The sequence below is a fragment of the Macaca mulatta genome, chromosome 18, assembly GCF_049350105.2.
Source record: "Macaca mulatta isolate MMU2019108-1 chromosome 18, T2T-MMU8v2.0, whole genome shotgun sequence".
In the NCBI taxonomy this organism is placed as follows: domain Eukaryota; kingdom Metazoa; phylum Chordata; class Mammalia; order Primates; family Cercopithecidae; genus Macaca; species Macaca mulatta.
Genome location: NC_133423.1, coordinates 5,274,556 through 5,292,186, shown reverse-complemented (window position 1 = coordinate 5,292,186; position 17,631 = coordinate 5,274,556).

Genomic DNA, 17,631 nt, shown 5'->3' with positions numbered 1-17,631 from the left:
AGGCTCTATTGCTGGAGTCTGGAGAAAGGCTTCTCACATGCAGTCAGGGACATGCTGTGCAACTCGAGAGTTGGTGGGCAGGGATTCAGCAACTGAATCTGAGGAGTAAGTGCAGATGGAAGCCGCTGGCTTTCTGGGATTCTTGATATTAAATTCCACAAGAATAATGAAGACGATGACTTGTTAAGGTCAAAGAGATATTAATTCAATGTTTTTATTTTACTGTTGAAGACACTGAGACCCATAGAGGAGAAGTGACCTGCCCACAGTCTGTTGCAGTCACCAGCACTCTGCGGTCAGAAGCTGTCCCTGGTGGCTGGGGGACGCACCAGCTCTTACTCTCCTTCTGCACTGGTCCAGCTGCCATCGGCTCTTCTGACTAGACTGTGTCTTTACCACACAGCGTTCATGTCTGTGTGGTGCAGAGTTGAACTGAGAAATACAGGAAAGTGATGTAAGATAAGGTCCACCTGTCAGTAAAACAACCAGAACTGTCTGTGGAATGGTGCACCATGGAAACCAGAGAACGCAAAACAGAATCCTACCGTGAGTGCTATTTAGAGGTGCGAGGCGCTGGACTGGCAGCATGAGGGGCTGCACGTCCACCCTGTGGGCTCCTTCTCACCCTGACGCAGTGCCCTCTCGTCTTCTACACAAGGATGCCACAGACATGCATCTCCTCACTGTCCCTTTGACTGTTTGGGACCGTGCTGTCCAAAATTTAACACACAATTGAGCTATTTTCCTGTCTCCTCGACTCTGCATCCTGGATCTGGCCAGCATTTCTCTCTCCTGCAGGGTACAGCTCCTTTGGGCGTGGTCTCAGGATCCCCACACAGGAGGACTGACCTTGCCGAAGGCCTGGCAAGGTGTTCCTGGGCCTCTGCCCACAGGCATGTTATACCTGGTGCCTTCCTCTAGGTCCACTCAGAGGTCAGGTTGTAGAGCTAGACATGCCTTTCACAAGCTACTTTTGCCTCTCCCTCTAAATACAAGCTGAGATGCCTGGTGGTTTCAAACAATAGAGATGATTTTGTGTACATGAAAACCTGATAAAATCATTAGAAGATGTCATTCAAAGTTAATGGGCAATTTTTCTCTCTAGGGTAGGTAATTATTTTGGTGGGCATATTTTTGAAAAATAAAATCTTAAAGTTTACTGACCAGTTTTTTTGTTGTTGTTATATTCTATTTCCAGTAAAGATGTTCTGGCTGACTAATGTTCTCTTTTCGGATTCAATTGGACATGGTTCTCCAGTGTTTCTTGGCTCTAATTACCGTGGAATGTGCCTGTGAGTTGTCCAACAGCTGCCACATCCTTGTTAAGGTTAGCTGCTTTTGAAAGTTAGCCCAAAGTTAGATATCTTCAGAAAAAGTGAGCTGGAAGTTGCCATATTTGTCTAGATCATTAAGAATGAGATCTGGTAAAAGTGGGTCTGAATTTCAGATAGAGATTTCCTTTCCTGCTTGAATGGAATTGAAAAGAATGCAATTGATTTGGTATTAGCCTATTTTTGCTTCCTGAAAAAAAAAGTTTTCCACTGTAACCATTTCTGACAGTTCTAGAATTCTCTAGAAGACCAAGGGTCCTATATGCCTAACAGACAAATATATTCAACACACATGTAGAATGTAATATTGAGGGTGAATATTTTCACTCCTATTCAATTTGATAGATGTTTCTGGCACGATGGAATTGTGAAACTTTATTTCTCTCTTAATGTTTTCTAAAAAAAAAAAAGAAAAAGGAAAAGAAAAAGAAATGAAAGTAAATAAATTCTTAGGAAAAATATTTCCATATTTTCCATCTTCTCCCAAAACTTCATTTTTTGGAAAATTCTAAAACAAATCTATTTAATTGTATTACACTTCAAAGACTAAATTTTAAAAACTCTACAAGTAATTAAGATACATTTTGGTTAAGTGAAAAAATTAAGAGTCAAAACTTTTCCTGGTTTAGACATTAATGAGAAAAGATCTTGTGAGAAATTGAAGGAAAATAGAAAAAAAAAAAATTGCAGTTGCAGGAGAAGAATGATGCCTGCTCTGTGGGAATAGTCAAGCCCTGAAAAACCAGCCACCTTATTTCTTCCTCAGAAGACCATAAGCACATAACATCTCACTTTGAGGGGCAAATTCTGAGTTTGGCACTTTATTTATATTTTATTAATGTAAGCAACAACGAAACACGTTCAATCACGAGCACTCTACTCAGCCAGCTTTATGTCTACCTCTGAATCAAGGTGCTTCTGAGATGCTCCTCAGTAGTAGGGAAAGCTGGCCTGGAAGGCTAAGGAGCCAACTGGCAAGCCCATTAGAGGACCAAGAATTGCATCAGAAAACAGTGGGACCAAACATGTGGGCAGTTATTTTAAAACACGATAAAAACTCACTGTGTATTTTTCTGTGAATTGTTGACACATGTGCTTAGTAATAGGATAAGTGAAGAAACTAGAATGAATTAGGTGAGATTTACTTACATTTTAGCATTAATCATAAAATAATTTACATGATGTTAGATGAATAAAATAATCAATATAGACACCCTTATATAGTCATCCTTATCCCAGAACTCTTTGTAGAGGACACGTAATGATCATAACCGTAACAGCAGCAGCAACTCAACAACAAGAGTGGCCCCACAGGTTCATGGAGAACGTGAGCCACACAGACACCATGCTCAACCCGTGAATGCGATTGCATTCAACCGCTCCTTAGGAGAGACTTGGCTACCAGATCACGCAACAATTGCTAAAGATGTAGAGGCCCCGTGGATGGGGTCAACTGGATGTGTCATTTTTCTGTTTAATTTCTAGGATGGAGTCCTAATGCCTTTGAAATAAGACGTAACTATGTGAACATCATGTAAGAAATTTATACCTATGATGACGTCTTCCTCTATGTGTCTAAGACAAAAAAATTATGTCTGCTCTTATTCTTCCTACCACATAGCTCTGTGTTTATTGCTTCCTGAAAATTAATGTTTTTATTGATCACTCTTAAAAAAAAAACAGCAGGGTGAGAGGAAACTACTAAGCTGATTAAACTGGTAACCAGTTCTGCGATCACGTCACCAGCCTGCTTTGTCATGATGATAAGACTTTGGTCTTATTTTCCCAATATCTGCAATGCCTCAAAATGAACCAATGATGTTTTGACCCAATAACTCAGCTTTTTTTTTTTTTTTCTTAAAGAATCTTGTTGAGTCACTTTCCTAATACTATTCTCCAGTCATGGAAGTCAGCCAGCTTTGTAATACCATCTTACAGATGCTCTTCAACTTTTATTGGTCACGATTTGTTTCCTTAAGATTTGTATGCCTTTCAAATCTTCAAAGTTAGTGAAGCTTTCTTCAGCCAGGATTCATCTGTTTATAGAGCAGAGTGGGTGGCTTTTGGAAAAGACTTGACATGTTATAATATTGGGCTGAGGAGTCACACGCCACTATCCAAGTTGTCATTGAATGTGCATTTCCTCTTGGGAATGGAGTCCTTAAAACTTTGAGTCCTTTACCAATAGCAAAAATTAGCATCCCTTAAAATTTTCACCTGCCTTAACATTGTGGCCTCTGTTCTGCAGGCTTCCAGCTATTAAGTTGGTTTATTTTCCCCCAACATCATAAGCCAAACGCTTCCTACTCACTTCCGTCCTCGCCAGCAAACACACTAGTCTTTTGGGTTACTACTTTAAATCACAATGAAAACTATGGTTGTGTTTTCACATGCAACTATGGCACGTGAGTTGATCCCATCCTCTGAATCCAATCTGTGTGAAGGAAAATGTTTCTCATTAGGAAACCACTTCGTTGTGATCCCTTGGAACCATTTCTAGCTTGTACAAAATATTCAAAATAGACATCTTTCCTTTCTCTAGACTCCACCCCTACCTTGTCTAGCTTTCTGGTGCTTCCAGAAGTTAAACAAGCAGATGTTATAAACAAAAACAAAAACAAACAAAAAAATAAAAGAATAAAAAACGTGAAAGACAAAAACAAACGAACGAAAAGAAAACCACTACCATGAATCAATTTCATCTTCTGTACATTTCTGTTAAAATTTATAAATGTTATATATTCTCCATTAAATCTGTGAAGATAATACCCAACTATGTAAACACATTGATATTCATGGATTTTAGAGAAAATTCTAACAGTACTGAGTACTTAAAGTACAGACTTAAAACTGTAAAATTATCCTGACACTTGCGGCTAAAGAACATCTTAGTAAGTGATTTGCTGTGTCTGTTAACATTTTGTCAAGATTTGTAGATGTGTACATTATGTTTGGGTTTGAAGCACTTTCTCACCTCTAACTTTTTTCCCTCTCCACCCCCTTAATCACAAACACAGGAATGCAGCTGCCCTGTGTGTCTCCTTCATCCTGCTGGGGACAGGCACCAAAAAGGAGAGCTGGGAGTGGGGGTTGGGGGGTGGCGGACGGGGATAAGACACTGGCATATTTGGGGTCTGATGAAATAGGCTAATCATGGACCCACTAGGCAAATATTAATTTTCATTGGAAGCCCTGCCATTTTGTAAACTTATAAGAAACAAACAGATGTACTGTTAGCCTCAGGATGTATCTCTTTTCTTTTAAAATAAAAGAAACCCATTGATAAATGTCTCTGAGAGGCTGACTCTCACCACTTCACGCTCTTCTAATGCTTCTGCACTGTCCTATGTGAGGCATCAGTGATGGGGCGGGGGGGTGCCACTGAAAGGCCATGGGTAGGAGTGATGTGTTTTCTGAACACCTGCCACACCTTTATTACCAGTTATATGAAAACATTTAGAACATAGAAGCAAAACATTCATGCTAAAGATCACTTCTGCTGATCCTTGCTGCTAAGATCTCCCTTCCAATCCTCAGCGTCTCTTCCCTTGACCAGGCTCTTCCTATCTTCTTGGGCTGTTTTCTCTATGTTATTTTTCTCTTCTTCTTCCAGCTTATGGAAACCATTCCTACCACCATTTTCTCTTCTAAATTTGATTCAACGAAACCAAATACTTTTCATCGTTTCACCTGCAGTGATCTTTTTCTTAGACTTTTGCATTTTGTGTTCTTTTAGTTTTAGTATCTATACTGGCATTTCTTATATAGAAGCCCAGGTCACACCATGCTCACATTCTACAGTGGGTTATACACTTTCAATGTCAAGCTCCAGCTATGTGAGGTAGTTTGGGATTGTTGAAAAGACACCAAGAGGCAGAGTGGCCATGTAAGCTGTTGTTCAAGTCAGGGCACTTTTGAGAGTAAAAAAAGGGACGTTAACAATGTCACACCACGGATGTAACTGGGACAATTCCAGCCAAGAACTGAGATGGTCCTTTCTTTCCTCCTCTCTCACCCCATTCTCCTCCTTGTTCTCCTTCTTCTTCCTCCTCTTCCCCATCCTCCTTCTTATTCTGTTCTTGCTACTGCCTATTCACAGGGGAAGTATATGTCTGTCTGTCTGTCTGTCTATCTATCTACCTACCTACCTTCCTACCTATCTATTATCTGTCTCCCAAATGAAAACACTGAATTGCCAGTCAATAAGTCTCATTATAAATTTTTGATGCTAGCCCAATGCTGGGCTCACTTTCTAAACTCCTAGATAATTCCACAACAGAAAGAAATAAGGTTTAGGTATTATTTTAGGTTTCCTATAATGTTATTAGTATAGGATACTGGTTAAACTGTGGAGACAGAAAGACAAATGGAGACTAGTCTGAACAACCTGGCGACTTAGTCCTCTCTCACAGCCAAGTCAAATCTGGTTTGGTGGTTTCGCTTTGCAAAGTTATGACGGGCTCAAGCTCTTCCTACTTTTTTGCCTCACTCTCCTGACCTGTTGTCCTCTCCACATGGCCCCAGATGACTCACCATCATATCCACATTCTAGCCAGTGGGAAGGGGAAATGGAGTTGGTAAGAGCATGTTCCTCTTTCTCTTGTGCACTGCAACTCTGCACAGTCCATCTGTTCTTACCCCATCGGCCAGAATGCAGTCACCTCACTTCTACTGGCTGCAAGGAAGGCTGGGAATTGTAGTTTTTCCCGTGAGAAGCCATATGCCCAGATTAAAATTGGTAACTGTATTATCGAGAGAGTGGGAGCAACTTGGGGACATCGGCAGTTTCTGCCATACTTAGCAATGTGATGTACTCATAGAGGGATACATAATTCTTGCTGTTGTTGCCTATTGATAACTTCACTCTGTATTTTCTGATCTTCAGTTTACCATATTGTGACCATATTGTGATATATACTGTGTATATGTGTAAGGACTTCATTACTTTCACTCAAAAGCTCCAATAAAGAATCATGCAGGCTGGGTACAGTGGCTCACACTTGTAATCCCAACACTTTGGGAGGTCAAGGCAGAAGGAACCCTTGAGGCCAGGAGTTTTGAGACCAGTCTGGGCAACATAGGGAGACCTAATCTTTACAAAAAATAATAATAAAAAGAATCGTGTAGATCTCTAATTGTGGAAGTATTATTTTAGCTAATTACATGAAAAGCTTATGGGTTATACCATTCATTTCCTTACCATGATATTTTATTTAACTTAACTACAAAATCTCAAAGAGTCTAATACTTTCTGAAGCTCTTTTCATTTTGTGCCTTTCACATAATTTATAGCTTAAGCCACCTTTCTCAAAGTCTAAAAATCTGTTAGTCTATTTTTTCCTTTTTATAACCTTTCCAAACATTCTGTCATATTAAAGAGATGATGAAGCCCATTATGGCCATTAGAATTCTGATGCAATTAAGTTTTATTCCACTATAAGTGACAGGTACTTGATTCCTTCTTGGAATGGGATAATTTTCTACAGGCCTGCAACTTTTACACCCTCGTTAATTTGCAAGGCTGTTTTAGAAAATATGTTCTCAGTGCTGAATGAGGTACATCTCTAACTTTGAACAAATCATTGTCTTAATGTTCTTCAGGTTGTAACATCCATTTTAAAAAACCTCACCATTGTCCCCAGGAGAGTCAATAAAAAATGCTTCTGTGCTTTGTTTGTGGACACTTAAATAATAGGAGAGCTCCCCCTACTGATTGACATTAGGGAATTATGTAGGAGGGGCTAATCTCAGGCCCTTCGCTCTTGTTAATTTCTCTAATGCTCATGCACAGACCAAGATGAAAATCAAAAGCAAGCCTGTTTGACATTGGCTTTTGAAATGCTTAAAAACATCAGCATTTGTCAAGTGGAAAGATTTTCATTTCAAAGTTCTAACAGGTTATTATTATTCCAAGCAATGGAGAGTTAAAAAGGTTGAACAACTATAATAATGGTGGTGTCTAAGTGTGGGGAGTGATTAGGTTTTATTGTTTGTTTGCATAAAATGATATCACCTAGGTTTGTGTTGGGTTTGTTTAAGAAATGTAGGCTAATTAGACCATACAAGTAACTTTGTTTTCTGAAAATTAATTAAGCTTTTGTGGCCTTACCAGGTTACAGGGCCAGGCTCACCTCCCACACAGTTGCTCTGGAGCTATGTAGGAGGCGAACCTGTCTCACGCTGAACTGCCAGGTGATGCCGTCATGGGAAGAATGGAGTTTAGTAATGCCGCATTTGAAGGCTTGTTCAAGTTGTAAAATGTTGGATTCTATTTTTATTAAATCGCTTAAACTTTCAGCATAGTGAAAAAGATTTATTTAACATACATTTCGCAAGTCTTTTTGAATGCATTTTTTTTGGGAAAAAATACAGCAGAGGACATTTCCATAACTAAAGCTATTGTCCTGAAGGGACAAAACAAGCACATTAACTATTGAGGTCCTATTGTTTCATCAGGTCGTCAGCAGAAACATTGAAAATGTTGTATTTGTAGGGTTATGAGGAAGCTCTACCCATCTCCTTCAAATAAGACAGACATCACTCCTCTTTATGATTCGAGAATATCGTATAGAATCTACATAAAGTCTTAGAGGCTATAGAGAAATAGGTTTTATTGTAAGAACCCCCAAGTAGAGAAACCAAACCAAGCATCTGGAGAAGCATATGATGTAGTGAGCTTGATAAAAAAAAAATGCCTGATCTATAGGAAGAAGGACTGTTTTTAGCAACCTCCTTTTTGTATCTGAACACTTTTTTAAAACGGCTTTATTGAGATGTAATTTACATACCATAAAATTCTCCCATTTAAAGTATACAGTTCAATGCTTTTAATATATTTACAGAGTTGTGTAACAATCATGATCTGATTTTAGAACATTTTTCATCACCTCCAAAAGAAATCCCGTATTTATGAGGTGTCACTTCCTATCACCCCCCTCAATCTTCAACCTCATACCCATTAAAAGTCACTCCCTATCACCCCCGTCGGTCTTCAGCCCCAGCCTCTGAAAGTCACTTATCTACTTTTGCCTCCATGAATTTACCTTTTCTGGACATGTAATATAAATGGAATAGTAATATTTGATCTTTTGTGATTGGCTTTGTTTCATGGCATAATATTTGAGGTTTTTCCTTGTTTTAGCATGTATAAGTAATTCATCTTTTTTTTGCCAAATAGTATTCCATTGTATGGGCATACCACATTTTGTTTATCCATTTATCAGCTGAAGGACATTTGGGTTGTTTACACTTTTTGACTGTTACGAGAAGTAGCTGCCCTCGGTCTTCATCCAGGAGTCTTTGCCGGGACATATGTTCTCAGTTTCCTTGGGTAGTTACTTAGGAGTGGAATTTCTGGGACATATGGTAACTCTATATTTAACATATTGAGGAACTGCCCAAATATTCTCCAGTGTTTCTGCACCTTTTTACATTCCCATCAGCAAGGTGGGTTCCAATTTCATCACATTCTTACCAACCTTTATTATTGGCTTTTTTATTATGGTTGTTCTACTGGATGTGCAGTGGTAGCTTATTGTAGTTTTGATTCGCATTTCCCTAATGAGTAAGGACATTGAATATCATGTGCTTTTTCACCATTTGTATATCTTCTTTGCAGAAATGTCTGTTCAAATCATTTGCCTGTTTTATGACTGGGTTATTCTTATTATTGTGTTGTATGAATTTGCTTTCATATACTTTGGATACAAGTCTTTTATCAGATATATAATATTTTCTCTAATTTTATGGGCTGATATTCCAATTACTTGATGATATTGTTTGACTCATAAAAGTTTTTAATTTTGATGAAGTCTAATTCATCAATTTTGCCTTTTATTGCTTCTGCTATTGGTGTCATATTTAAGCAATCACTGCCTAACCTAAAGTTCCAACAGGTCACAGAGATTTACTTCTATGTCTTTTTACAAGAGTTTTATTGGTTTAGTTTTTAGTTAGGTCTGTGATCCATTTTGAGTTTAGTTCATGTATGGCATAAGGGAAGGGGCCAAATAAAGCCTTGTGCATGTGGATATTTAGTAATCTCAGCACATTTGTTGAAGAAACTGTTTCACCCCACTGGAATCCTGGTATCTTTATGGAAAATTAATTGATTATAAGTGTAAAGTTTTCTTTCTGAACTTTTAACTTTATTCCATTCATCTATGTGTCTGTCTTCATGCCAGTACCACACTGCTTTAATTATTATGGCTTTGTAATAGGTTTTAAAATGGGAGAATGTGAGTCCTCTTTGTCTTTTTTTTTTTTTTTTTTTAGCATTGGTTTAGCTATTCTTGGTCCTTTGCATTTCTATAGGAATTTTAAGGTCAACTTATCAATTTCTGCAAAAAAAAGCCTATTTTTATTGATATTCCCTCTGTAGGGGTTTGGTATACCTCTCAGAGTGATATGCAATTTTCTCACTTCTGTCTCCTGCTAACTCAGCCCACTGTACTTATGCTGTAAGAACCCTCTAGTACATGGGGACACCAGGGTTAGAATACTTTTTACCACCTTGTGTGCCCTTGTGAAGTCATCTGACCTTTTCAACCTCAGTTTCCTCATTCATAATATGAGGATGATAATGCTTAATTCATGGGATGATTATGAGAATAGAAAGTGATTCTGAATCTTCTGGATTCTGGCCTGGTATGTGAGGAGTTTGAAAGTCTTCACTCCATTCTAACAATAAGTAAAAAGCTGAACAAATGGCACAATCAATGATTCATTAGATCTTTTAGAAAAGTGAGGTAACTGAGCAAACAGACTGCCTCCAAAGTAGAGAGGCAGACAGGTCAATACAGAGAATCATGTGACTGGAGCAGAAACTCATGAGCAGAAACCTCCATGGGAACCAGAGCCCAGGGAGGGAAACCTAACCTGCAATTGAAGAAGTGCTGGAGGCTCAATGTGGACAAGGCTGAGAGTTAAAAACTCCAGGGGAACCCAGTTATAGAGAATGCCCCTTCTCCTGATATTTGTGAGGTTTACCTCCAGGAGCTTGATCGGGCTTTCACAGAAAAATCCTCTTGCACTTCTAGCAGGTGGGAGAAGAAAAGTAACCATTTTGAAATATGTCAGAACATTCTGTTCTTAATAAGGCCTGCCCTCAGAAGAGACAATTTTACAAGAGCCTAAACTACTGTGGTTTTTCTTTTTTTTTGTCTTTTTTGTTTTTGATGTTTTTAGACCCTAGCCGCCTTTGGGGAAAAAAAATGCCCAACTCTATCTCCCTTTAGCCTTCCATGTGGGAGAAGAAAAATTACCCAACTAACTCACTCCAGCCATCCTGTCTCACATGGCCAGGAGGTGGGGGGCTACTAGGAAACACTTGTGAAGTTCATAGTCTAGAGGCCTAAGCTGGCTGAAAGACAGAGACTTAATTATAGGGCTATAGAATATTTCACCTCCCCGCACACTTTACCACCACATTACTAAAGGGTTTTTTTTTTATTAACAATAGTTCCTTTTAATTAGAATATCATGTCTGGCTATCAAGAAAAAAAATTACAAGGCATACTAAAAGGCAGAAAAATACAGTTTGAAGAGACAAAGCAAGCATCAGAGCCCAATTCAGATAAGGCAGGGATGTTGGAATTATTAGAGCAGGCATTTAAAACAACTATGATTAATATGATAAGGGATCTGATAGATAAAGCAGACAGCATGCAAGAGGAGGTGGGAAATGTAAACAGAGAGACAGAAATTCTAAAAAGGAAATACCAGAGGTAAAAAACCATCATACCAGAAATGAAGAATGCCTTTGATGGGCTCATTAGTAGACTGAACATGGCTGAAGGAAATAATGTTTGAGCTTGAAAATGTCAACAGAAACTTCCAAAATGAGAGAGTGAGAAAGGAGGCAGTTAGAAGCCAGCTAGGTGGATAGAGAGGGAGGGTCTCCCGAGAGGAAAAACACTCACAGGACCACACCTGCAGCTAGAAGAAAGAAATGTGGTAAAGTGCTTCCCCCAATGCCAACCCAGGTGCAGGTGCAATAAATCAACTTAAATATCCTTAACTTAACCTAACTCATTATAATACCATTCACAAGAAATTAGCATTATGGTTTTAGCCCTGCTGTGGGTTTCACTTAGGCACTCATGGGTAGTAACCAAGATGGAGTAGCTATGACCAACCCAAGGTATGCACAGATGCAACTTTACACCTCCCCTTAGGGTAAAACCCACAGGAACCTTCCTTGTCTTTGCCACATAAAAGATCCAGAACTTTCTTCATTTCTGGCAACCCTCTTCAGGTCTCCTGTCATTGCTAAGAGCTTTTCTTTGCTTGATAAAACTCCGCTCTGCCTTAGCCACTCTCCAGTGTCAGTGTGCCTTATTCTTCTTGGTCATGGGACAAGAACTCAGACCTAGCTGAACTAAGGAGCAAGAAAACTGCAACAGTAGCAAAGAGAAAAAAGGACTAGAAAAGAATTGGAGCACAATGTCCAGGAACCGTGGGGGCAACTACAGAAGAAGTAGCATGTGTGTAATGGAAACACCAGAAGCAGAAGAAAGAGAGAAAGAAACAGAATAAATACTTGAAGAAATTCAACACAGAATCTCCCTAAATTAAAGTCAGAGAGCAAACCACAGATTCAGAAAGCTCAGAGAAGACAAAGCAGGATAAATTCCCCAAAAAACTACACCTAAATATACATATTCAAACTGCAGAAAATCAAAAGTGAATAAAAAATCTTGTAAGAAGCCCAAAGAAAAAGGCACGTTAGTAAAGATAAGAAATACTTTCAGCACTACCCTAATACCAAAAACAGACAAAGACATTATAAGAAAATAAAACAGAACAATATATATTCTGAACACAGATACAAAAATCCTCAGCAAAATTTTTTCAAAGCAAATCCAACAATATATAGAAAGAATTATACACCACAACCAAGTGGGGTTTATCCAGTAGCAAGGTTGGTTCAGCATTTGAAAATCAATCAATTAAATCCATCACATCAAAAAGCTATAAAAGTAAAATCACATGATCATATTTGTAGATGCCAAAAAGGTATTTGACAAAATCCAACACTCATGATAAAAAAAAAAAAAAAAACAAAAAGAAACCTCTCAGAAAACTAGAAATAGAAGAAGGGAACTTTCTCACCTTGATAAAGAACATCTACAAAAAACCTACAGAGAACTTACTTAATGGTGAGAAACTAGAAAATTTCACACTAAGATCACGAACAAGGCAAGCATGTTCCGTCTCACTATCCTTTTTATTTTATTTTTTTTTTTTTTAGATGGGGAGTCTTGTTCTTGTTGCCCAGGCTGGAATGCAATGGCATAATTTCAGCTCACTGTAACCTCCACCTCCTGGGTTCAAGTGATTCTCCTGCCTCAGCCTCCCAAGTTGCTGGGATTACAGGTGCCTGCCATCATGCCCAACTAATTTTTGTATTTTTAGTAAAGACAGGGTTTCACTATCTTGGCCAGGCTGGTCTCGAACTTCTGACCTCAGGTGATCCACCTGCTTTGGCCTCCAAAACTGCTGGGATTACATGCATGAGCCACCATGCCCAGCCATCTTTTTAACTATCATGCCGAGATTTGTAGCTAATGCAAAAAGACAAAAATAGAAAAGGAAATAAAAGTTATACTGATTGGAAAGAAAGAAAGAAGAACTATCTTGTTTGCAAACAACATGATTGTCTATGTAGAAAATCCAAAGGAATCAACAAAAACAAAAAACTCTTGGAACTAATAAGTAATTATACAGCGAGTTTGTAGGACACCAGGTTAACAAGAAAGTTGATCACTTTCCTATATATCAGCAACGAACAACTGGAATTTGAAATAAAAAACATAGTACCGTTGACATCACCACCCCTCAAAATAAAATGCTTAGGTATAAACCTAATGAACTATGTGCTAGATCTTTATGAAGAAAACTACAAAACTCTGATGAAAGAAATCAAGGAAGAACTAATACATGGAGAGATATTTCATGTTCTTGGATAAGAATACTTAATAATGTCAAAATGTCAGTTCATCCTATTTTGATCTTTAGATTCAATGTAATCTCAAAGTTCTGCAAGTTATTTTGTGAATGTCAGCAAACTGATTCTGAAATTTTTATGGTTACTGTAGAGTCGTAGCATTGTTTGAAGTCAGGTAACATGATGCCTCCAGCTTTGTCCTTCATGCTTAGTATTGCATTGGCTATTTGAGCTTTGAGCTCTTTTTTGGTCCTATATGTGTTTTAAAATAGTTTTTTTTCTAATTTTGTGAAGAATGCCATTGTTAGTTTGATAGGAATAGCACTGAATATTTAAATTGCTTCAGACAAGATGGCTGTGATAACAATATTGATTCTTCCTGTTCATGAGCATGGATATCCATTTGTTTGTGTCATCTCCAATTTCTTTGAGCAGTGTTTGTAATTTTTTTCTTTTTTTTTTTTTTTTTTTTGTGGAGAGATCTTTCACCTCCCTGGTTAGCTGTATTCCTAGGTATTTTATTCTTTTTGTGGCTATTGTGAATGGGATTGCATTCTTGATTTGGCTCTCAGCTTGGAGGTTGTTCGTGTGTAGAAATGCTATTGATTTTTGTACATTAATTTTGTATCCTGAAAATTCGTTGAAGTTGTTATCACACCGAGGAGCTTCTGGACAGAGGCTATGGGTTTTCTAGGTATGGAATCATATTGCCTGCAAAAAGAGATAATTTGACTTCCTCTCTTCCTATTTGGATGCCTTTTATTTCTTTCTCTTGCCTGATAGCTCTGGCTAGGACTTCTAGTACTATGGTGAATAGGAGTGGTGAGAGGGGGCATCCTTGTCTTGTTCTGGTTTTCAAGGATAATACTTCTGGCTTCTGTCCATTTAGCATGATGCTGGCTGTGGGTCTGTCATAGATGGCTTTTATTATTTTGAGGTATGTTCCTTCAATGCCTAGTTTGTTGAGGATTTTTAACATGAAGAGATGTTGAATTTTATTGAAAGCCTTTCCCGTATCTATTGGATGATCATTTGGTTTTTGTTTTTTACTTCTGTTTATATAATGAATCATATTTATTGATTTGTGTATGTTGAACCAACTTTGCATCCCAGAGATAAAGCCTACTTGATCATGGTGCATTAGCTTTTTGATGTGCTATTGGATTCAGTTTGCTGTATTTTGTTGAGGATTTCTGCATCTATGTTCATCAAATACATTGACCTCAAGTCTTCTTTTATTTCTATGTTGTACCAGGTTTTGGTATCAAGATGATGCTGACCTCATAGAATGAGTTAGGAAGGAGTCCCTCCTCCTCAATTTTGGAAGAATATTCCATACTTATGGATAGGAGGAACCAATGTTGTTTAAATGGCCATACTGCTTAAAAGCAATGTACACATTCAATGCTAGCCCTTTCAAACTAACAATGACATTCTTAACAAAATTAGAAAAAAAGCTAGTTTAAAATACATATGGAATCAAAAAAAAAAAAAGAACTTGAATAGCCAAGGCAGCCCTAAGAATAAAAAATAAAGCTGGAGGCATCATGTTACCCAACTTCAAACTATAGTACAAGACTACAGTAACCATAAAAAACTTGTATTTGTCCAACCCCATAAAACGTGTAAGAGTGAACTCTAATGTAAACCATGGACTTTGCGTGACAATGATGTGTCAATGTACGTTCATTGACAGTGACAAATTCACCGCTCTAGTTTGGGACGTTGACTAGGGACAGTCTATGTATATGCAGGAGGAGCGGGCATACCCCAAATCTCTCTACATTCTGTTCAATGTTCAGTGTTGCTGTGGCAGCAGGCGGTGATGTCCCAATAAATGCTGGCAATGGTTAATATGTGAATCTCCCTTCAGAATCCTGATGAAGTTGGAAGTTGATTCCACTCCTGCTGGGAGTCCATTTCCCCTATAACCTGAACAAAGAGAACCTGAACAAGGAGTTAAGATGAAAAGCCTGGGCTTGTAGCAATGAACCTATTCTTCCTTTATTTCTCCTATGCATCCTTTCTCATAATACATCCACTTAGATGTATTTTTTTTTTCAGTTGTCTCTCCTATTTAGTCAGCCATTTCCCTGACTTCGGTCCACCAGAAATCATTCCTATACAATTAATGACGATGTATTTTAGCCATAGAAATGAACTCACATTTTTGTTTTGTTTTTCTTTTTGCCTGGGGATATTAAAAACCTTATTACCTATTCAATAGTTGACTAAAGTATCCGAAATCAATTTGCATTAGTCAGGATACTGTGAGGGTGTTTGGGTATAGCTGCTGACAAAATTTATGTCAAATAGCAAGATAGGAATTATGATACCTGCATTTATTTCTGTTCTTGTCATTATTGAATAGTGATATGACAAACATGCTGCCGAACTTTTCCTACAACTGATAATAACCCGAGCAGCTAATGATAGCAAAAGTGTCCGCTAGCATTCATAGCTTATAGACGTGGGGTCCCAGGCTCATTCTCTTCTGATAATGGGATAGGTAAAGAATAGATCAAGAGGCCAATTAGATCATTTTAAGGAGCATTTGGTTTACGTGTAGCTGAAGTACAGAACCAGGTTAAAATACTGACAACAACAGCAATAATAACAACCAGAACAATAATGGATGTAACAAAAAAATTTATGGGCTGAGCCAGACATTCCTTTCCCTGTGGTACGTCATGTAATTCTCACACTCTCAAAGGTCTGTGTCTAGGCAGGAACCAATGTGGCTGGGCTCCATTCATTCCCAGTAATGCAGACACCCCTGTAGGGAGTGGGACCTCGCACAGTGATAGACCCTGGAGTGCTGGACAATGGATCTATTACTTTGGTACAATCTAAGTGATTGATTTTGAGTTAGATTGATTCCCACGGTCTTCCCTCTGCCCCCCCCCAAGCTTTTTTTTTTTTTTTTTCCTTGTCACTGTTCGGTTTCATTATTACTATTTGATATTTTAATATTTGAGGTCATCATGGAACCTACAGTCTTGTGGGGCAAGAGTGACCAGTATGTAAACAAATTCATAAGACAAGGTTAATGACAAGAGTGATACTGAAGCCCGACACGTTTCTCCACAGCCTACTCTTGCTCTCCCAACAGCTATCTCTGTGTTTGGATCAAGGCAAACAAGAGAAGTATCTTTTCTGAAGACATTTTTTCAATGTAGTATGGGCTGTAACTCTCTTTGCCTCTGCCTTTTCTTTCTGTTTTTTTGGTTAGTTTTGTGACAACATTTATTTTGTGTGACTTTGATGCTGTCTCCAGAAAATGTGTCAAAATTTATGACTTGCTAGTCATGTCTCTGTTCTCTATCTTGTTTTGACTTTTGTGGGATATTGGATGAAAAGGGTCAAAAATGAGTGCACTTACTCTGCTATTTTCATCCAGACGGGGTACATTCATCTTTGCATTCTTATCATTTTTTCCTCCTTAGGATCAATTACTAAAAATGGAATTTCCAGTCAAAAGGATGAGCACTCTAAAGGTGTTTGATACGTATTGCTAAAATGTTCTCCATAAAGGTTATATCAATTTGTTTTCTTGAGGTATGATGGGGTATGAACTATGATTTCTTACACTTCTGCAACAACACTGTGTGTTCTTTTAAAAAGGGTTTTCACAAACTCTTACTTAAATATCTTGTTATTATCTGCATTTATTTCATTCTTTGTGAAATTGATCACATTTAACATATTTTAAAATAATTTATAAATTTCTTTTTCATATTATTTGCACATTAAAAATTATGGCTTAGAGGACTGAAATCAAAGTTGTATTGTTACAAAATGTTTTTCTGGGTTACAAGTTCACTCTTAAAGTTTATTTTGATGGACTATTTTGTCATTCATTTATTTAAAAGTACTTATTGGTCTCCTTCTGGGTGGAAGCAGAATGCTAAGATGCCCCCAGCATCCTCGCCCCCAAGAGATGTTCTGGATAATCCTCTCCCCTGGAGTGTGGGTGGAGCTTGTCACTGTCACATAATTTTGCTCCCATAAATATTTTATGGCAAAATGAAGGGCTTTTGCAGATGTATTTAAGGTTCCTAATTAGTTGACTCACTCTGGGTTGGCTTGACGTAATCAGGTAAATCCTTTAAAAGAGAGCTCAGGCCTTCCCTGAAGAGAGATTCTAAGTAACAGATTCTCCTGCTGGCCTTGAAGAAGCAAACAGCCATGTTTGAGTTGTCTGCAGAGAGGGACATGTAGTGAGGACCTGAGAAAGACTCCTGGGAAGCAAGGGGTTCCTAGATGACAGATGGTAAGAAAATGGGGGCCTCGGCCACACCACAAGGATGTGAATTCTGCCGACCATCTGCGGGAACTTAGAAGTGGATCTTT